A 22,396-nucleotide genomic window follows, 5' to 3' on the forward strand; every position below is an offset into this window, starting at 1 on the left:
GAGGACCCGAGCAACTATAGGCCTGTCAGTCTTACCTCAATTCTAGGGAAACTCTTTGAGAAGATCCTCAAGGAGCACATCTGTGATGACCCAGCTTCAGGGATGATGCTCCAGGGCAACCAGCACTGTTTCATTAGGGGCAGGTCATGTCAGACCAACCTGATTGCCTTTTATGATCAGGTCACAAAGGCAATGGATGCAGGTGTCACTGTGGATGTAGTCTTTCTAGACTTCAGCAAGGCCTTTGACACCGTCTCCCACCCCATCCTCATTAAAAAACTAGGCGACTGTGGCATTGATGCCTACACAGTCAGATGGATTGCAGATTGGCACAAGGGTCATACTCAGAGGGGGGTGGTGGACGGGTCATATTCGACCTGGGAGGAAGTGGGCAGCAGAGTGCCCCAGGGCTCGGTCCTTGGGCCCGCGCTGTTCAATTTCTTCATCAGCGATTTGGACGACAGGGTGAAATGCAACCTGTTTAAATTCGCTGATGATACCAAAATTTGGGGCAAGGTGAGCATGCTAGTAGGGAGGGAAAGATTGCAGCAAGATCTGGATAGGTTACAGGAGTGGGCTGACATCAACAAGATGCATTTCAATACTGACAAGTGCAGGGTGCTGCACTTAGGCAGTAGAAACCAGCAGCACACTTATAGAATGGGAAACTCCCTTCTTGAGAGCACAGAGGCAGAAAGGCATTTTGGAGTCATTATTGACTCCAAGATGAACATGGGCCGACAATGCAAGGTCACAGTTGGCAGGGCTAACCAGACCTTGTCGTGCATCCACAGCTGCATCTCGAGTAGAGCCAAGGAGGTGATCCTCTCCCTCTATGCGACGCTGGTCAGGCCACAGCTGGAGTACTGCGTCCAGTTCTGTGCGCCCCATTTCAGAAGGGATGTGGACAACATTGAGAGGGTCCAGAGGAGGGCCACCCGCATGATCCGGGGACAACAGGGCAGACCCTACAATGAAAGACTGCGGGACCTAAACCTGTTCAGTCTTCACAAGAGAAGGCTGAGGGGGGACCTGGTGACTGTCTATAAACTCACTCGAGGGGACCAGAAGGGTTTGGGGGAGACACTGTTTTCCCCTAGCGCCCCCTGGCATGACAAGGAATAATGGACACTAATTATTGGAGAGTAGGTTTAGATTAGACATCCGGAAGAACTACTTCACAGTTAGGGTGGCTAGGAGCTGGAACCAACTTCCAAGGGAAGTGGTGCTGGCTCCTACCCTGGGGATCTTTAAGAAGAGGCTTGATGCCTACATGGCTGGACTCATTTGAGTCCAGTTATTCTCCCGCCCAGGCGGGGCGTCAGACTTGAAGACCTAGAAGGTCCCTTCCGACCCTACTTCTATGATTCTATATGATTCTATGAAATGCCCTTGAAGCTCCAAATATCATAGCACCTCAAATTCAATGCACGACATTGCTATGGAGAAAGGCAGCCCTATCCTATCTCAGCCTATGAACTTATGATCCTCAGCATGGTTCAAAATGATGGCAAAGGCATGCAATGTTTCCCCTCCCCAGCCCTGGGCTGGAGAGGAGGTTGGAGAGCAGGTCTCTGGAAGTCTCCAAGGACAGCTGAATGCACAGTAGAGTGCTTATTGGCTTTCCAGCATGTCCGCACCCCCACCATGAGGAGTGGGATGAGGAGAAGGGATGCCAGAAGCCCAGGCAACACCCTTCTGCACTCCACTGGACATTTCAGGAAGGGCTTCAAAATGAATCACTGCAAAAACATTCGTCTTTGTTTTGAGGATGATTTTGGTGGATTTTGGCCAGTTTTGAAACACTGCTTTAGCTGTTAATGCCTGCATCCTTCCTGTTTGGAGCACCCCAAAGGCACTTGGAGCATTTAAAAAAGCAACTCTGTCCATGGATTTTGCCAGTAAAAATGGCATTCATACTTTACCAGTATAGCTTATTGGTAAAACTCTACCAGACAAAGTGCTGCCAGTATAGATTTGGTTTGAGGTAGCAGAGAACTACATGAAGTGCTTCCAGAGCAACATGGGACATTCCCACATTTATAGATAATAATAATAATAGTATTCTCCCTCCTCTCTCTCTACTTCCATTTTTGTTTCTTTCTCCATCAATAGCCTGTGTGCTATGAGAGCAAGATCTTTCCCTTTTATTTAAATTATTGTATTTTGGATCACCTTTGGGAAGCATCTAGTTCTCCTAGGCACCTATCCCTGTCATTTTGGGTTGTCCCCCTGGGGCAAGATGTCCAAATTCAAGGTGCCTAAGTGAAGGGGCCAATTAGGATTTTACAAATAAGACAGACACAGGGTGACAACAAGGAAAAAATATCCATGTTTCATAGAACTGTAGCTAGACAGCTCAGGCACAGGGATCAAGGGACTTATTAATATCCCTATAGGAACCCTATGGCAGAGACGTGAATTGACCTCAGCTTTCCTGTTCCAGTACAAGGCTTTAGTCACAGGGCCATTCTTCTCCTCTTAATATCTCCCTTGCTGGAGATGTTTATCATTCAGGATTCAGTCATATCTACAACAATCCATATGTTTTTTTCCAGGATAGATAAGTGTTGTTAAAGTGAAGTTGCTGTGCGAGAGTTAATGTATATTTTGGTCAAGATAAAGATATAAGGGGAGACCACGTTACACCTTCTAAAGGGCCTCAAGCTAAGCTCAGGGACTTAGCTCCCAAACAGAGCTTCAAGTCTGAAACAGAGGACAAGTGTCAGAAAAGTAACTTATTAAAACTGAGGGATTGTTCTATTTTCCACTTAGCTCATATCTGTGTTTGTTAGCTCGATTAGAGATTCTCTCTGGAGACCAGATGTGCCAGAGTTCAGATTTCCTTGCTGTCTAGGGCACTGCAACAGGCGTATAAATTCTAAGCTACTGTTCAAAAGACTGGTGTAATAAAAAAAACTTCAGAACAAAGCCTTTGTGGGGGCGGTGGAAGGATGGGGAAACAATAGCTATTTCCACTTCTGATTTTTCTCTCAAGTTTTTAATTTTTATCTGTCAAATTTCTGTCTCAGGCACAGTAATGACTTTGTTAGATAAGCCTCATGACCCATATGGCCTTGTATCATGTCTCTGATTGGTCAGAATTAAAAAAGTAACAAAACCCAGCATTACGTAGATTTGGAATGATATACTGTAACAGGGGGCCTTCTCAGGACCGATTTCCCTGTGGCCCGCCCACCTGTTTCTGGGCTAACTACCCACCTTGTCACCTGCCATGCCTTGTTAATTAATTGATGTTAATTAAGTGGCAGGCTGCCTAGTTCTTGCCCCAATGCCAAGGGATGCTATCCACGACTCCATTCCTCCCTTACACCGCAGCCCAAAACTCGCAGATGGCATCCAGATGTTACCAACGTGACCAGCCCCACACTGGGCTCCAGAATCCTGCTACTTCAAGCCCTACCTGGATCCCTCCATTCCAGGAGCCTATTCCACCTTCATTCCAAGCTGCATAGCTCCCTGAGCTGCTTTCCCCTTATGGGTGTGGTCCCCCCAGGACCTTTGGCCACACTGGCCCTTGTCCCACCTCCAGGTCAGTCGGAACCCCAGGCTCTCAGCTCTGGGCATCCCTCGTGGTGTGTCCCTGGCCCTTGGACCCTTCAAGTCCTGGCCCCAGCATGGACCAGTTGGGGGATGTCAAGACAGGTTTGAGACTATGGCCCCACTCTCTCACTAGGGTCCACCTTCCAGACCCTACAAGAAGGTAACTCACCTGGTTGTGGGAGCTGGGGTTAAGGCACCCCAGCCTGCCTTTCACCAGGGTGGTAACTGGCCTGACATTTCCTGGGGACTCCCGTGCCACTGAGAGCCCCACCAGGCCATCCATTCCTGGCAGGGTGCAGTTTTAGGTCATGCCCAGGACCAGGAGCCTCCTGACCATCCCCTACAGATCCTCCCTTACCTCCAGATGATACCAGCAGCCCTGCAGCCAGGCAATGTTGTTGCCTGCCCTTCCAGCAGCAAAATGCCCTGTTTATACGGGTAGCCCTGAATCTAAAATGGCTGCCCTAATCAGGCATCTACCAGCTGCTGTCTGCAAGCCCTTAAAGTGGCAGGCACAAACAGTGCCTTGCCACATATACCCACTAGTAAAATCTCTTCTTCCTAACCTGTACTAGGGATTGATATAAACTGTCTAACATGAAGTTTCATATCCCTTCTCAAACTTTTCTTTGCCATCATAATTTGGGGTATTTTCGCTACTTAATACTCAGTCCCTCAATTTGGCCAGAGTTGAGCATTCAAGAAAACTGTCCTTCATCTCTGGACAAAATCCATTCCCAGCCATTTTGTTGAAAGGGCAAAACAGAGGGAAGATGCCCTTGTGATGCCAGGGGACAGCAGCAAGGGTATACCACAGAAAAAAACTAGCTTCCATTCAATGTGCAGTATATCAGAATGCTTCCCTTAAAATACTGCCTGATGAAAATATGGCAGAGGTATAAGTTTGGGAATGTCCCTTTGGCACCAGTCAAAATTCAGCCACCGTCTTCATTTGACTCATGAGAAGAAGGGAGTCCCATTTGGGTGTTTCTGCACATGCATTAACACGCTTTAGTTAATGTACATTAAATTTAGTACCTCTATTGTGAGGCACTAGGAAAATGCACACTAACTAAAGATCACAGTTTTTAAGTGACACTTAATGTGCATTATCCTATTTTAACTGTATTAACTAAATAGCATGGAGCACTTATACATGAGCAGCACATCAAATCAAGTCTTCTGGAGTGTGATAATTACTGCACTCAAGTGGAGTCCAGGGTCTTGTGTATCAGCATCCCTGCACTTAAAAATGGCAGTGGGGCTCCTTTAACTACAGCTTATCAAATGAGCTTTAGTTAAAGTGCCCCCGCTGCCATTTTTAAGCTTGGGGATGCTGATACATGAGACACTCTGGGCTCTGGGAGCTGCTCCAAGTCAAGCACACACACCCCTGTGCATACACCTGGAGCATGTGTATAAAAGTCTACAGTTTCTTTAGTGATACTCTAATGCACATTAAAATAGGCTAATGCACATGAAAGCTCACCTGTAGACACACCCTAAACAGTTATAAACCTCATAAAATACTGATCTATATTTTAAACATGTGGAGTCTAGTTTCTAAGCTAATCTGAAGATACTTGGCGCATGGACACATGAACAAAAATATACAAAGTTAAACAGCAAAAAAGGCAACTTACAGCAAATTAGGTGTTCCATGGTATCTGTTTTGCATGTCTCCTCTATTCTGTAGTAAGTGCCCCTAAACTGAAGTGGCTTATGTCTGAATGAAACAGATTAAATTGTCCATGATTTAGTTTCTGATTACTGCAGGATTGGAGGCAATACACAAAACATTTTCCACAAGAGTAGCTGGTCTACAGTAAGTATCCCTCTTCAACACTTTATACATCTGTTCATAGTCTCTAGTTAGATCAGAAATTTAAGGGAACAGGTCTTAAACTAAACTTGTCCTAAACTAAGTTCCTTGAACACTAGTCCAAGACAGTAAAGGAAAGTTAATCTATCATGACACCCAGGGATTCCTTTATAAAATATAGAGTATTTAACTACAAAGTCATCATATCTGGCTTTATGACTCTTACTTCCCATCCTCCTACATAAGAGGATATTCAATGGCATATCAGGCATACATTGAGGCAGTCCTGAATCAGCATGGATCATTTCAGCTGCATAAATTAGAGAAGCTTTGCAACTATTCTAGCATGCACTTGGATCTGACCAACCTTTTAGGGGAGGGAAACAGATGGTATCTTAGATCTACTGTCATCTTCCCACTACAAGCCACACCAAGAATCAGCCCAATTTAGTTGGGGACTTTAACCTATGGGTTGCCAACTTACAAAATTCAAAATAAAATTAATATAGTTTTATGAACCCCTATAAATTGAAATCACATAGCTCGTATTTACTGTCAAAAAGGATAAATATAAAAGCAGTACAAATTTTATTACTTAGAAAAAATTAGAACTGTAAATAATGCCAGAGTTGACTATTTTTTTTTGTATGAATGAATGTTGTAAACTCACAAAATATTTCCTCTCTGGCCTCCTAAATAATAAATTACAGAAAAGCTGATCACATAGAATCTCCAGAGAAAAAATTGGTATAATTATTCCTCTTTAAAAAATAATAGAAACATTACAGCCTTTATGTATTTATACAAATATAGACTTTCAGTAATGCACTTTTCAAAATTCACTAAAAAAAAACCGAAAGACCATACATCCTCTGCATAAAAGCATTAAAATTAATAACTGCACTGTATTTATCAAAACTAATTGCCAAATTCTCACTAATAAAACAAATCTCCTGTACTTGTTTTCATTTAAGAGGAAAAAAAAGTACAGTTACTTCCTGAGAAATCGGATTAAATGGAAGAGATATTTTAAATAAAACAAAATAAAAATCCATGCAAGAAAACACAATGAAATCTGATAGCTATAAATGCCACAATGAAGTAGAATATAGATTTGAGGTAGATTATTTTATCAATATAGGAAAAGGCTTATAGTGTGAAATCATTGGGCATGTGTAGATGAAATGGGGGCCCTAAATTGAAACAGTGGGTTTTTAAAAACACCACTTCAATTTAAAGCCTATTAAACCCCCTTGTCATGTACACATCCAACTTACCAGCTTCTATGGTGGTGGGGATGGGAGGGTAAGCTGCCAGTGGGCGAAGCAGTCTCTGGGCTGTGGTGGAGGGAACTGGTGCTTCCCTCTGCAGCAACAGCAGCCTCACCCCAGGTGGCACCCTCCTGCAGGCACCCGGCTCAGGCGGTCCCGGGGGACACCATAGCCTTGGAGAGAAGCACCAGGGCTTCACACAGCTCAGGCAGGTAGACAGGCTCTGTGGGAATAAAAAGCCCATCAGGTTTGCTGCTTTATTTTGTTCTCTCTTGAGTGGATCCTGCCTTCCTGGGCTGTTGCCAGACTGCCTGCAGGGCTTCCTGCAGAGCCCCTGAGCTGCATGGAGCCCAGTGGTTTTCTCTGCCACTGGTAGGACAGCAAATTAGAACTCCTTGGAGGAGGAGTTTTAGTTTGCTCCACCCCAAGTCATTTAAGGTGCATTACACCACCAAATTGGCTACAGTGGCTGTACTTAACGTGCAATACCCTGCCAAGTTGTGCAAACACCGACACTATTAAAGCAGTGCAAAAGCATTTCACCTACTTTAAAGTGCACACAGGCCTGTCATTTCATCTACACACAGCCATTGAGACTGCTTGCAGACGTTTAAAAAAAACCCCCAAAAACACACTTTACCAAAAGAAGCAGCACATTTCTTCAAACCAGCTCCATAGTGTCTGTATAGATTGGATGCTTCAGTGGGACATTTTGGCACTTGTAGCTAAAAGAGATTCAATTAGCTATTAGATAAAATCACCAAAAAAGCCCCACTAAAGTGCCCAAACTATGGAGATGTAGGGCAAGCTAGGTCCAACTAACACACTGCCTTTTCTGGGCAGGTGAAGAAGCACACTGAGTTTAAAGTAAAGCACCATTTTATTTTCAGTTTGGTTTTTTTTAACATCTGCAAGCAGCCTGAGCTTAATTAAAAATCAGCACATACAGCAAATACGCTTTGGAAAATGATACCTGCTGCTCTTGTTTGATCTTTTCATACTAACAAAAATATGATGGCAAAAAATTTTCAACTACTCACTTATATTTGCATTGTATTCATTATAGTTACATTGCATTCCCAGTGGAATGCATGTGCATCTACATGTGCACATTTACTGTGCAGTAACCAAAATTACTGTGCAGTAAGGGTATGCATCTACATGTGCACACCCATACCTCCCACTAAATATGGTGACTTACACCAACTTGTGCATAAATTTGATATCTGCATCATGCAGGTATCAAATTTACATCCAATTAGTTACTGCACAGTACTGCATATGTAGACACCTTACTGCGCAGTAACACTGTATGTGTGGACTGACTTGGGACTAACTTTAGTCCCAAGTCAGTTCACATATGGCCTTAATGCATTTTAATACCTGCATGTGTAGACACCGACTTATTCCCTCTTACTGCACAGTAAATTTAAGCCGGTATAAATGCAAGTGTAGACATGCCCAGTATTGACCAAGTTTAGGTAATGCAATACAGAACAAGGGAAAATTACATCAGGAGGCAGCTTAAGCAACACATCCATCTAAGGCATTTTCCTGGTTGTCTTTCCTGATGGAGCCCAGTTATCATCTCACAATGATGTCTGAGGCTACAGAGCTTTTAAGTTTTTCAATTCCACAACATATTTAAAAAAAAATAAACCTGACCCACTTTAGAATACATTGTAAAATTAACTTACATAGTATTTTCCCAAGCAACTATATCAAGGTGCTTATTACAAAAGGCCCCTAATCCACCATTTCAAAATAATTTAGGCTGAAGGTAAAGGAACATTTCTTTCTGGAAGTAAACCTACAAACCAGGTCCTTACCTGATGCAAATTTTCATAGCTCTATTGATTGCACTTAAACAAGCTGATGATTTGCACCAATGTGTCTTTTAATTACTTCAAAGTGTCTTGATATTATAGTGAGGAATACCATAAAAATGTCTATAAATAAAATAGAAATTGAAGACAATCACTTTTTGTCCCTGCCCTTTGAACTCTTCTATATGTCTGTCTTGTTCATAAATGGCCTGTTATTCATTTGAAGACCTGAATACAGTTTGACAAACCCATAGCAATCATAAAATTGATTTGTGACATTTTCAACTTGTCAACAAATTATTCTTTAGAACACTGTGCTGCACTATTAATGTTTAAGGATTTTTAGATAGATTTTTAGCTCACCTGTCTTTTAGATTGGGTAGGCATTCATTAAGACTACTTTGTAGAATTTAAATTGTAATGATTTTGTAAAAGGAAAGAGCCAGGATAGCTAGGTCTCAAATCCTTTATGGCTTTATGAAGCAAACATTGCATCTTAATTTCCACCCAGAAAAGACATACGGATCCTTGCAGACAACAAGATCTCCTTCCTCCTATATACCTTTCTGGTTCCAGTTTCCAGTGGGATTTAGAATTATGCCAGCCTTTGTATTAATCTGTTGTTCTTGGTTCCCCATACTTAAGCAGCTGTCTGATGAGTTCAAAAAGCTTCGCTCTCAACCATTTCTCAATAAAATTCTGCTCTTGGATATGCACAGCTAATGTTGGGCCAGTTCCTTTATTAATATAAAGCAGTAATGCCCCACACAAGTCAAGAGGAGCTATGTTGATTTCTACCAGCTGAGCATCCTCCTGTAGTCCCTGAAAATCTGTTCTCTGTACACGATCTTATTAAGATAAGTGGGAGCTGACTTGCTGTAGCTGTAATTGAGGGCAAATTCATCCCAATCTCTTGGCTGAATTGCCTCCTGACATTCATTCACACTAACTGAGACTTGACCACATTACTGTTTTTTCTATGACTCTATTGATTCCAGCAAGACCTCTTGAAATCGATGACTGATTCAGTTTGTCAATGTGTGCTGTATTTATGTCACAGTCAAAGGAATGATCCTGGACTAATGAATTTTGGCTAGGTTAGATTGTATCACCTCTTGAAAACTGTGATTTGAGGATACAAGACAGAATTTCTGCCTTCAGCTGATGTCCATTCTGGTACTTGGCACTGCTTATCTGCGTGGAATGATGCGTGACTTCAGTTGTGGAACTGGTGTAAGGGGTATGCGCCAGGGTGAGGACATTGCTTATGAGCATGCATACATAAAAAGTACAATTTAGCTTAAAGTAAGCTGTATGAATTTAACTCAGTAAAGAGCCTGGTGCAGTAAGTCATTCATAGGCTAAGAAATCACTATCACCCAAATAAAAATGTTTGCTATTTGGATTGTTAGTGGTAGAGTAGTATTCTGAAACAACAGTCACCTTTGATTGATAAGGAGTGATAATTTTAGTGATACACTCAACTCAATTTTTATTAGCATTATGGAAAAGCATAATAATATTTGTATGGTTAAGGAATTATGGACCATTTCTTCTTACAAACCACTGATGCATAATTAATAAATAAGCATGCATACTCTTCTGACTGTTACAAAGTATAAAACATGTTTGCATATAACGTATTTATCAATATAGGGAGAAACTTATATTCTTCCAGTCTCCTACATTAAGTTCTCTAAAAAAGATTAAGTTATAGAGACAACGGCTTCCATATTTCAGTTTTCCATGAAGCTTTCTCCAAATCTATTTAAATCTATTTAAACTCCATAAATCTGTGTAAATCATGGATTTCTCATCTTTTTCCCCAAGATGAATGGTTCTGAGGGGAATGATTCTGATCTTTTTTCCAGGATGTTCAGTAGATGTCCCACCATCTTAGAATATTCCATAAATGCAACTGATCATTAGGTTGTTATTGAATATGCATACTGAAATATATATATATAAATTGGAATTTTACTATGCATATATATTCTCTAAGGAATCAAAATATTTACTAAAATATTCTTCAGAAGCTGAAAAAAATGCTTAGTACTTCAACAGCACACTAAACATTCTGGCAACACTATTTTTACACTAATTTTATATTTAGACTTGAAAAGATGCTAATGTATATTTTTAAGTGCTTGATGTCAGTCATGTAGATGAAGAACAATTTGCCATGTTTGAAATTTCAGGATGAGCAATTTAAAGACCACAAGTACAAATTTGCAAACACAAAAGTTAATTTAATTGCATATGAAACCCATATGATCATCATTGTTCTACTTTGTGCAAGGAAGTATCTCTGTGCATCAACCATATAATAAATAGTTGTATATTTCTTTTAAACCTCAGAAAGGCAGAACAGGTATTTTCCAGAGTGTTTTACTTAAGCCACTGTGAAAATATAGGAGTTTATTTGGATTAATGGAAAATGGGGGGAATGGAAAAGAGGGGATAGAAATCCATAGCTTCCTTCTCCTTAACCTCCATAGGGACCACGACACACTCAGAAGAAAAGGATTGTATTGTAGTTTAGGATCAAAGACATGTTGCCAAGCTGGACAAAGAGTGTGATTGTCCAAAGCACCTAACGAGATGAGTGGCCGGTTTGCTGCTTAATTTTCTTAGGTGCTTAGATTTCTTTTGTCTCAAGAAAACTATACCAAGCAGCTATCCCACTCATGCTGTGAAGATCTTTTCCTGCCCTTTGGTGGATTCTGGGACCTGTATCAAGACAACTCTCATGGAATATATTGTCAAGGGGCTATAAAAGTAAAAGATTTCCACATTTATGTTCTTTGCCTCTATGATTCATAAGGATTTGTATAAGAATGGTGAGTCCTTGATGAAAAATAGAAGAGAAAACATCATAGGTATGTTCTGTCAAATGGGAATGTGTGTTTCCCTAGGGATAAGTAGCAGTGGCACAATGCACATGTAGACAAGCCCATGCTAGCATTAAGTATGAATCTAGCCTTGTATAGCAAAACCAGCCAGATAGGAAAAAACATTGCTACTTTCTCCTGAAAAAAATAACACACCATGAAGAAAGTTGAGCCTTCTTGAACAGAAGGCAAATAAACAGACAACTGATCCAGAGACAAAATAAAATGAAGACAACGTATTCATCAAACATTAGAGATAAATTCTGAACTCTCCAGGCTATGAACAACTTCCCATACAGGAAACTTCTTCACTTGAAATGGAAACTGAAAGAAATCAGAAGTCCTCTGTGACTGGAAAGCAACTGAAACATAAATGAATCCTACTACTGCTCAGAAAAGCAGTGTTTCAAACATTCTGGGATGAGGCTGGCATATGTTCTTTGTGTAGAGACAGGCCACACCAGAATCAGACATTGTTTTTGAAAGTTGCATTCAGAAACCAAAGAAGTCCATATATTTTATGCACTTTTTTAAGCATGTGAAGATGCAGTTTCCCCAAAGACGATATAAACTGTCAGTTAATATTCCATACTTCAAAAGTATTAACATGATAAGTGATGGATGTTTATTTTTTTTAAATGTTCCTCCCCTCACCACCTCCTTAAAAGTAAAATAAATATTTCTGGATGTATCTACATGCATGCATTTACTGCACAGTAACCAAAATTACATATGCATGCCCATAATAGATGTCTACATATGCACACCTATACAGTGCAGTAAATATGGCGACTTATGCTGACTTGAATGTAAATTTGATACCTGAATCATGCAGGTATCAAATTTATGCCCACATAGTTCCTGCATAGTAACGCACACATATACACCTTGCTTTGCAGTAATACTGCGTGTGTGGACTGACTTGAGACTACCTTTAGTTCCAAGTCAGTCCACATACAGTGTTAATGGGCACATCCAGATAAGCACAGTTGTACAGTATGTGGTGCTGCAAACACATTTGCAGTGCCACATACAGCACAGTCCAGTGTTCTCTGTGCTGCAAGGACATGCTGGCTGAATGTGCACTGTGCCAGGGTTTTTTCCTGCAGGTTTTGTTTGACACCTGGATATCCAGGGGGTAAAAAAAACTGCAAAAAAAACCCCCCAGAGCAACGCACACTCAGACAGTGCGTGCTGCTGAAAAATGGAACCGGGCCAGCTGGAGCTGTGCTCTGCTGCCAGCCGGGCTCTGCTTCAGAATTCCAATGGTCACAGCCCTGGAAAGACCCTAGGACCCCAGATAAGACTGCTGGGGTCAGCAAAGTGCTGGGCCCAGTCTCCTGTACCCCACCCAGGGCAATTTGCCATGTGGCAAAGCAAACACAGGATGGGTGTTCTCCGGGGACAAGTAGTGGTAGCAAAAAGTGCACCACTGCTACTTGTCCCCAGGGAACCAAACATCTATGTATGTCTGGACGCACCCAATGTTCTTTAGTGCTTGCATATGTAGACACCGGCCTATTCCTGCTTACTGCGCAGTAACTTACTGAGCAGTAAATTTAAGCTGGCATAAATGCACATGTAAACACATCCACAGTTCACATTTAGTTACTGGCTATTTTTCTAATCCATTCTCTTCATCTACTCTATCAAATTTATCTGCTGGAAGATCCTGGTCGTATGACACCACCTACACAACTATACAGAAGCATGCTATGATTAGAATTGAAGGAAAGTTCACACAACTTCTTATAATAAATAACCCTTTAAGTAAACCATCTGTTTATTACTTAAGGAAAAATTATGAAACCAAGAATATGTCTTTCTATATTCCCTACATTAGCTTTGCTCTATGCTGAGTTGTTTTCTACATTGGAAGATGCCAAGGTAGCTTATTAAGATGGCTTTTCAGCCTTCTGTATCACCGAGCATGGCCTCAGGGTGAAGAATCTGTCTTTATCTACACTTTTCCCACCATGTGACTTTAGTTTCTAGAAAGAATCTACTTCTACATGCTGCAAGTGAAATCAGAGTCCTACAAAGCAGAGCCATTCTTTATGAACAATACTCCCTTCTGGAAATAAAATGGCCATATATATTTTCAACTGCCTAGAAATAGTCATACTCTTCACCCATCTTGCTTGACACCATTTCCGAAGGCAAGGAGTTTCCTTTGGATACTGCAAAGTCTCTGGGAACCTTTTATTCTGCCTGTGAGATCCTATTACTGGGATGGATTTCCAAATTTCTAGTATTTAGTTTCCTACTAGGAAATATCTAGTTCACTACTTCCCTTGAATTTCCAGCTCCTTTGTTCTTCCAGAATTGTTTAAAGAGTTCAGAATAGATACCAAAGATCTGGCCCTTAGCAACTAGATCACCTACAGTACTGTCTCTATAAATTTAATGGGTTTTTATTGCTTCTGTTTCTAATAAATGTTTCTGTAATTTAGTGGGCTTTATTTGCCTGCAGCGTGAATCCATTTATATATTTTCTCTATTTGCCAGTTTTACAAAATAAAAGCAATTCATAAAAAGCATCTCCTCTACAATATTAAAAGTTGGACTGATTTAATAGTGACAATGTATGTTTTTGGCCATAAATTAGTCAAATAGTACTGTCCAATTACATCATTCATTGCTCATATTAATGACCTTAGAAACACCATTGTGAAAGAGTAAACGGCAACGCAGCAAAAAGAGCTGGAGAACGCCACTTCCGGAGCTATTACCATATTAGGATAGAAGCTCCAGGAAAAGCAAAGAAAGAGGAGAAAGGAGTCTCAGAAAGGGAGAAGAAAGAAAGAGCATCTGAAGGAGAAAGTGAGGGAGAATGAAGATCTTCAGTAGATAAGACACTTACCTCAGGATTTTTCTCGCCGCTGGAGTGAGCGGAGCTCTGAGAAAGAGGGGTGGATCCCTGAAGAGGCAGCAGAGACATGGCTGGCAGCAGCGCTGAAAAGTAAACAAACAAAAAAAAAGAGAAGAGTGAATTGACTCACTCCCACAAGCTTAGTGAAAACAACTGAGTGCTGATCACAAGGATTCAAGGCTTCAGGCACCCACCAGATGAAAGGTACACACTCAGGATAGTAAAGAGAGAGAAATAACAAGGCTTGAAGAGAAAAGCCTGCTCTAAAAAAAACAAAAAAAAGGAAATAAATGGACAAACCAGAGTTAAAGGGACACTGTTTATTAACACCAAGTTCAGTCCAACCGAACTGATAAAAGTTAAATAAGAACAGTATGTAGATAGAATTACAAAGTTGATATAATTGTTTAAAAAAAGGACCACTTCTGTTTAAAGATAATGAAAGTTTGTATAGTGTTATCAAGAATAAAGACAAGTGTTAATCTGCATCTGATTGTGAATATATATATTGGTGAGTGTGTGGAAATAATCAAGTGAAGTTTTCCTCTATAATACCGGGATTCCTAATAGAGACACCCAAAGAGCAAAATAAAACAACAAATATATATATAACAACCTTCCTGACAAGTGACATCATAAAGCAAAACATATTATAATAACATCCAAGACGTGGCAGGCGGGAAAGTCGAGGTACTTACAGCACTTTGGGAGATTATAAAAGGATACAGAGAGGCAAGGTCTATCATCACAACCATAAAATGGTATCCCTGAAAAACTTTACTACATTGTCTTTGATTACTATAATTATTACAGTATTCCCTCTCTGCTTATACTAAAAAATTCAAATACTATTATAAATGCTTCAATAAGGCTGCCTTGTATGGTTTTGTTACAAAGGTAACCAAAACATTTCTTAAAAACTGTCACTGGAGTAGTTCTTTAGCAGAAGCTATAGCAACCAGGGGAACACTTTAAAAAAGTGATTGTAGCAGACAATATAAATTACCATTAACACCTTTAGTTTATTACCTTTTCTTCAGCTAAAATGTAGCAACTTGAAATCTGTGATAACACAATATTGCTTCATGCCTGTTTTCAGATTTTCAGCTGAAACTGTCTGCTTTAAGGACCAAATCCTTGTGATATCTCTACACCTGCAGATAGCCCCCAAAGGCAATAGTCCGGCCACTGTTTTATTGTTGTATTATATAGGGTTCACCCTGCTGATGGTGGACTTTGTAAACCTCTTGCACTCTCTACTTCAGCACCATTATGACAGCCAATATATGGAGAGATCAAGTCAGGTTAGTAGGCCCAGAAGCTGCAAGAGCTCATGTGTCCAGAAATCCTGTGCACAGGATATGCAATAAACTACAGACAACAGCAGAGACTTAACCATGGCCCCTTCACTTTCTCCCAATTAGAAAGTATATTCTCCAAGACCCTGTATTGGTCCCCTGCATAAAAGCCATTTTGCTCAGGCTCAGGTATCTAGGGGAAGAAAGACTCCTTGCCTCATGTTCCCTTCCTAACATGCCTGTGTAAGATAAGGCACAGTTTAATCTTTTGAGTAAAGAGTTTGCAAAGAAGATTTACCCAAGGTACAAGTTGGAATATACATTTTTATAAAATGTCTAAACAATAAAATAACCTCCTTAGCACCTCAGATCACATAAATCCCATGATGCATATTGTAATATTGCCCCCATATTGCTCCCCCACAGAATTTCATTCTGCCACCATGTTTCAAGTGCAACAATATTTTCCTCCTTAAACAGTCCCAGTGGACTACTTGTAGCATAGACAACTACTCCACATAAAGAAAAGTATCAGAACAAGGCCCTGGATGTACATGTTTGTCCTACATTTGTTCCCATTTTGGCATAAAAGGTAATGATATCCACTAATTTACTGAAAAGTACTTCTGGTTTTGGGTCAAACTCTGCTAACCTTTCTCATATTAAGTACATCCTTCCTTCACTGATTTCCGCAATGTTACCTACCATGAGAGAGAACATCAGTAAATGGTGTTTGTATATTTTGCCAAAAATCTCTCCTGCGGATAGAATCATAGGGAGTGTATAGACGAAACGGTATTTCCTGTTTATGTTGACGCACTGCATTTGTGTTTGCATGATCCAGGATTTCCCACCACTCTAAAGTCCATTTAATGCCTTAAAGTAACACTATTCAGAAATGTGTTAATTTGCTATACTCTCCAGTTATGCTGCTCCAACTGTGTATTTCTTCATGCAAACAGCCAGAGACTCCAAAGACTTCTAATTAATCCCCTTCACCACAAGGGGGCGCTGTGTTCTGGCCTTTAGCCAGTGGGTGCCACTGTGCCTTCTTTTTTACCCTTCTTCCCTCCTCCTTCCTCCCTCCTCCCTCACAGCATCCAATTCAGGTCGGGACAAGTCCACTCAGACAAATTATTATTTCAAAATGGGGGAGACAAATAATCCCTTAATTTTCTACTCCCTCTTAATTCTTCTGCTCCCCCTGCCACCTATAGTCTATGTCCTCCCCCCTGCCCTTGTACCCTCCTGTCCTCCCACCCCCCTGTACCCTCCACCTGTGACCCCCACACACCCCCATTGTATGCTTCAGTGGACATAGCTCCTGATGACAGCTGCAGCTGCAACATAATGTTTTTTGCAAGTAGTTTGAAACTTTGGAGTGAGTGGTTACATCACTTCCTTCAATACTGCAAACCTTCTGAACTTCCTCAATTCTATTTCAGAACCATGACCAAAAGTCCAGGGGCAGGACACTTCCTGCCAGACCTGATGCCCAGGATATACAGCATCCCAGTTGATATTTAGGTAATATGTCCCACTGACCTTGTGTGTGGATGTGTGGGATGGGTGGTGAGATAAAAGTCCATTTTTTGACTGTGTGCCAAAACCTTCTCTTCCTCTTCTTCCTTTTTCCCCCTTCTCACAGAAAACTTTCATGGGTGGAACTCACTGGAGGTGGCAACCAACCCAGTAATGAATGAAAATAGTGAAAAGGAGAGCAGAGTGAAATATCTTCAGATTTTTAATTTTTTTTACATTTGGTATATATTTTATATTGTTAAGTTATATATAGTTATTGTTAAAGCTGCAGCCTTTAAAGTAAAGTGTTTTATTTTTGCCCTATATATGTATCATATTTTCTTTGGGGTGGGTGGGTGGGTGGTTGGGTTGGTTTTTGAAGACCACACCCACCACATCATGGAGATGCTGTGCTTGGAGGGGTGGGGGTTATGGAGTCATGGCATTACTGGAAAGAGTTGCAAAGAGTTGCAGGGTGGACCATTATCAGAGGAAGGGAGGGAGGTTGAATACTTGTTAAGTGCTAGCTAGCCATAAGTGCACCCTTGTGGCTTCCTATCAGGATAATGAAGAAAAATTTAAGAAGCAAATTGATCACCTTCAAAATCAAGTTAAAAATCGCCAGTGTCAGGGGCCAACCCCGTCTTCCCCTTGTTCACCGTGTCCGGCTAGGCTTTACCGAGCCTTGCCTCCACCACCAGACAATCCACCCCAAGACAATTTGTTGGATCACTGGGTCCCGTTTCCACCACCCCCTGCCGGTCCCATGGCCTCACGTGCTGTTGCATCTGCTGCATCATCTTCCCTGGCAACTCCACCAGCCCTTACCCCTGGTCCTTCGTCTCCCATTACCACAGTCACTTTTGATTCTCCCACCGGACTGGTTCAAAATTGACATCCCCCTGGACCCTCATGATGGGTGGACGATACATTCAACTTCCCTAGATCAGCAGAACACCCCAGTCAGATTGACCCTCCAGAACCGAAATAATGCTATCACTGAGGTAGACTGCCAAAGGACCCCTGTAAGGAAGACTCACCGGGGCAGAAAGCTTGCATAGTATCCCCTCCGAGAATACCCTGTGCCAGGGGGTAACCCATGGTGGTTCATGTCCCCTTCTCACCATCAGAAATTGTCTCTTGGTCGACCACCTTCCCTAAACTCCATGATGACCCTACCAGGTTTGCTCAAAAACTCCAAACACTCTCTGAGGTTTATAAGCTGACCCACGGTGATATTCAGATGCTCCTCAGTGGTCTCTTTCCTGGAGACCAGAAAGATACTCTTCTTAAAGTGGCCAACTGGCCTCCTCAAGACCCCGGAAAAGACCATCTGCTGAATCTCTATAAACAGGTTCTTGAGGCCATCCCCAGGGTCTCCCCACAAAAAACAGACTGGTCCAAAATTTCGACCTTTAAGCAAAAGCCAGAATCGCATCCTGCCAACTGCTATTCTCACCTGATCCAAGCCTTTAGGGCACATTCTGGCAATCAGGACCCAGAAACCAGCCTCTCTGCCATGGTTATTCAGACCTTTGTTTTGGGGCTGTTACCTAGGATCTCCGAGTCTCTGCAAAACACTGATTGGGTGGGAAGCCAAACCCCTCACCAAAGTTTTGGCCGCTGCCACTCATTTCTACACTAAAGCTCAACAGCAAAAATCAAAGGCTCAGGACACGCTGTTGGCTTTGCAAATCAGAGATCTCCAGGTTGGCGCCAAACCACAGCACCCTGCAGGACTGTTTCGCTCGACCTGACCACCTGGTCCCTCTGACATTCCCAGTGATGTCTACCACTACTGTAAGCAAAGAGGCCATTGGAAGAATTAGTTCCCGAACAAACCCCAGGGGCCCCTGCTCTCAGCTAGTGCCTCTCCATTTCATCCAGGCACCCACCAAGCTCCACCACCCGGACCAGCTCCTCTCCAGTCCTTCAAAGGTGAAAATCAGTATTAGGACAGCCAAGAAAACCCATAGACTCTAGCCCCTTTACTTTCTACCTTTTCCGATCCTACAATACCTGTTACTGTGGGAGGACAAACTGTTCCCTTTCTCATTGACACCGGTGCTTCCTTGTCTATGCTTAGCTCTGGTTTTGTTTCTAAGGTTCTCATTTCTGATAAAGTAATCACTGCTGTAGTTATTGGGGATCAACCCATTGACCACCCTGTTACACAGCCACTCTCATTTACCTTGGGTCTCCTTACTGAGCAACATGCCTTTTTGCTGAGTCCTTGCGCCTCTGTAAATCTGTTGGGGCGAGATCTCCTTTGCAAATTGCGGGCAACTGTTCACTGTTCTCCAGATGGGGTTTTCCTCACATTACCCCAGACTCAAATTCCTGCCTTGATGATGACACTAATGGAACAGGAACCCAAGTCCAATTCTTCTTTGTTGCAACAGGAACTATTGGCTCACCTTCCTGAGTCCTTTTGGTCCAACTCCACAGCTGATGTGGGACTTCTCAAGGGTGCCATCTCAGTTCCTATCAAGATTAAACCAGAAGTGTCTCCCCCATTAATCCTGCAATACCCACTATCAGTTGCTGCCTCCAGAGGCATTGCTCCTGTAATACAAGGTCTCCTAGAACAAGGTGTCCTTGTACCTTCCCGCTCCAGTTGTAATACCCTGACCCTTCCAGTCTGAAAGAAGGAGAAGTGTACACCTGAGGGGTTGCCTGTTTATCATATTTGATATTACACATATCAAGATTTGTGTGCTATTAACAATCTTGTGATTCCCTTGAAAGCTGTGGTACCCAACCCCGCCACTGTACTTTTTCAAATACCTGCTTCTGCTCTTTATTTTTCTGTGGTGGATCTCTGTAATGCTTTCTTTTCTATACCAGTTCACCCTGACTCTCAATATTTATCTGCTTTTACTTATTGGGGCCGGCAATACACCTTCACCCATCTGCCTCAACAATTCCGTGACTCACCCACCACATATAGCCAGCTTCTTAAGTCTGAACTTGATACAGTCCAGCTGCCTCATGATTCTGTGCTGGTTCAATAAGTAGATGATTTGCTTCTCTGTTCTGATACTCTCCCTCATTGCCAAGCTGACTCTGTCACTCTTTTAGAACAACTTGCAGAACGGGCCACAAAGCCTCCCGCTCTAAGCTCCAATTCTGTCAGACTTCTGTTACCTATCTGGGTTACACTATTTCTCATGGTACCCATCACCTGTCTCCTGATTGTCTTTCCGCTGTTCTCTCTCTCTCTCGCCCACAGACTAAACACCAGCTCCGTGGGTTTCTAGGTGCTGCCAGCTACTGCTGACAGTGGATTCCTAATTATTCTGGACTTTCCAAACCTTTCACCCTTCTCACCTGTGATTCTTCCCCTGACCCGCTACCCTGGGAAGAAGTCCATGAATCTGCCTTCTGTCAGCTCAAGCAAGCCCTTTCTTCTTCCCCCACTCTCGGTCTGCCTGACTGCTCTAAGCCTTTCACTCTCTTCTGCCATGAACACCAAGGTACTGCCTCTGATGTCTTGACCCAGCCTTTTGGACCCTCCCCATACCGTCCTGTTGCTTACTATAGTGCCTACCTTGACCCAGTTGCTTCTGGGTTTCCTCCTCATCTCTGTGCCATTGCTGCCGCTGCTCTGCTGGTTTCTAAAACCAATAACCTTGTCCTTGGGCACCCCCTTACTGTTGCTGTCCCACATGCTGTCCTTGCCCTTCTCCAACGTGGCAGAACTCAGCACTTGTCCCCTGGCCGTCTAACCTGCTACAAAGTGGTTCTCCTAGCTGTGAACCATGTGACCCTTGTCCGCTGTGACCCCCTCAATTCTGCCTTCTTCCTTCACCCTCAGGTGGCCAACCCCATGACTGCACTCAGCTTGTGGATTTTGTTTCCCTTCCCCATCCTGATCTTTCTGATACCGCTCTGACTAACCCTGGCCTCATTTGCTATGTTGATGGCTCCTGTTTTCGAGATGATCATGGAATTCTCTGAGCTGGCTATGCTGTCTGCTCTGATTATGCTGTTGTTAAATCTGCTCCTCTTTCTGTTACTAGTGCTCAAGATGCTAAACTCATTGCTCTCATTCGTGTCTGTCACCTTGTCTGTGGAAAGCAGGCAATCTGCAAAACTTCTCCATGCATGGACTTCCAAGGGACTTTAGCAAGTCTTTAAAGACTTTGGCAAGTCTTTAATGCATTATAATGCAATTCATATGCATAGTCACTGACGTGGGTGGGGGGTTGGGGTTAATGCCTGCTGCCACAGCTCCAAACCAGATTCTTCTTTTCTGAGTTTTTTCTTTGCAGGCTGTACTGTTATGGGAGGTGTGATGCAAAAATGATTTTTTTTTCAATGCTTTCTTTACAATGTAAAAGAAAAATTGCAAAATTCTGCATGTTGCACCTTTTGGAGCCAGATTTGCAGACTGCCCACCCCCTCTTCCCCCTGCCATCCTGGTAGGCTGCAACCCACTCCCCCCTGGAGGGAGCTCATCAGATTTTGTTCAGGATTGCTTTGTCCTCCCTTGCCATATATCTTGCCTCTCAGCCTTCTCAAAGGACAGGGAGAAGGTGAGAGGGAAATGAGGAGCAGCACTCCCAAGGCAGCCCAGGGTAATCTCTTCAGCTACCTCTAGGTCTCTGCCAAATCAAGAGTATTCAAAGGAAGCATCACTGTGGGAGAACTTCTTTTCATCCAAATTCAGGAAGACTGTAATACCTCCTTCTCCTACCCTAGGTATTGCCATGTTCTCATCAGAAGGATCTCAGCTAAGCAGGGAGCTGATAATTAACCAAGGCCAGGGTTTCAAATAGCACTCTGCTCCCCATAGAGAGCGCAGCAGATGGCAGACATATTATTATTATTGAGGTGCCTGGAAGGGAGCCCAACCAATCTGAAATACAGGCCCTGACCAGCTTTGTGTCCAGCCTGCAAAACTACTTCACTCCTGCCCCTGGCCAGCTACAAATTGCTCCCCTGCTCCCAGGTCAATGCCCTGAAATCAAACAGGAGCAAGTATAAATAAGAATTTTTTGCCCCTCATCTTTATTTTTTCCCCACAATAAATTGAATTACAATCAATTTGATTGAGAAATCATAATAAATCTAAAACAGTATAAACTTTTTTTTTTAACTCAACAATGCCATAGGTAGTCAACTGGTGAATACATTTTTTTTACAGTACAGCCACTCTCAGCAAATGCAATACAATATGATAAAACATCAATTCACAATATGGTCCGAAGGTTCCTTCATATGATATGGATGGATGGAGGGCCACATGGTGGGAGGGCGAAAGGGAGCAAGGCAGACAGACAGGTTTTATTTTTGGTCTATATGGCGTGCATGTCCAATGTGGGGTGG

At 42.3% G+C, this 22,396-nt stretch overlaps 1 long non-coding RNA gene across 1 annotated transcript in view; it reads right to left on the minus strand.

Annotated features, from left to right (window-relative positions):
* The window catches only part of LOC149866322 (uncharacterized), a 189,492-nt gene that overhangs the window by 121,793 nt on the left and 45,303 nt on the right, over window positions 1-22,396 (minus strand). Inside the window, exon 2 of the long non-coding RNA XR_016441850.1 lies at window positions 14,238-14,329. This is a non-coding gene — a long non-coding RNA (uncharacterized LOC149866322). The remainder of the gene's footprint in view (window positions 1-14,237; window positions 14,330-22,396) is intronic.

Source organism: Crocodylus siamensis, chromosome 4 (assembly GCF_052110815.1).
Source record: "Crocodylus siamensis isolate JL-2025a chromosome 4, ASM5211081v1, whole genome shotgun sequence".
Taxonomy (NCBI): Eukaryota; Metazoa; Chordata; order Crocodylia; family Crocodylidae; genus Crocodylus; species Crocodylus siamensis.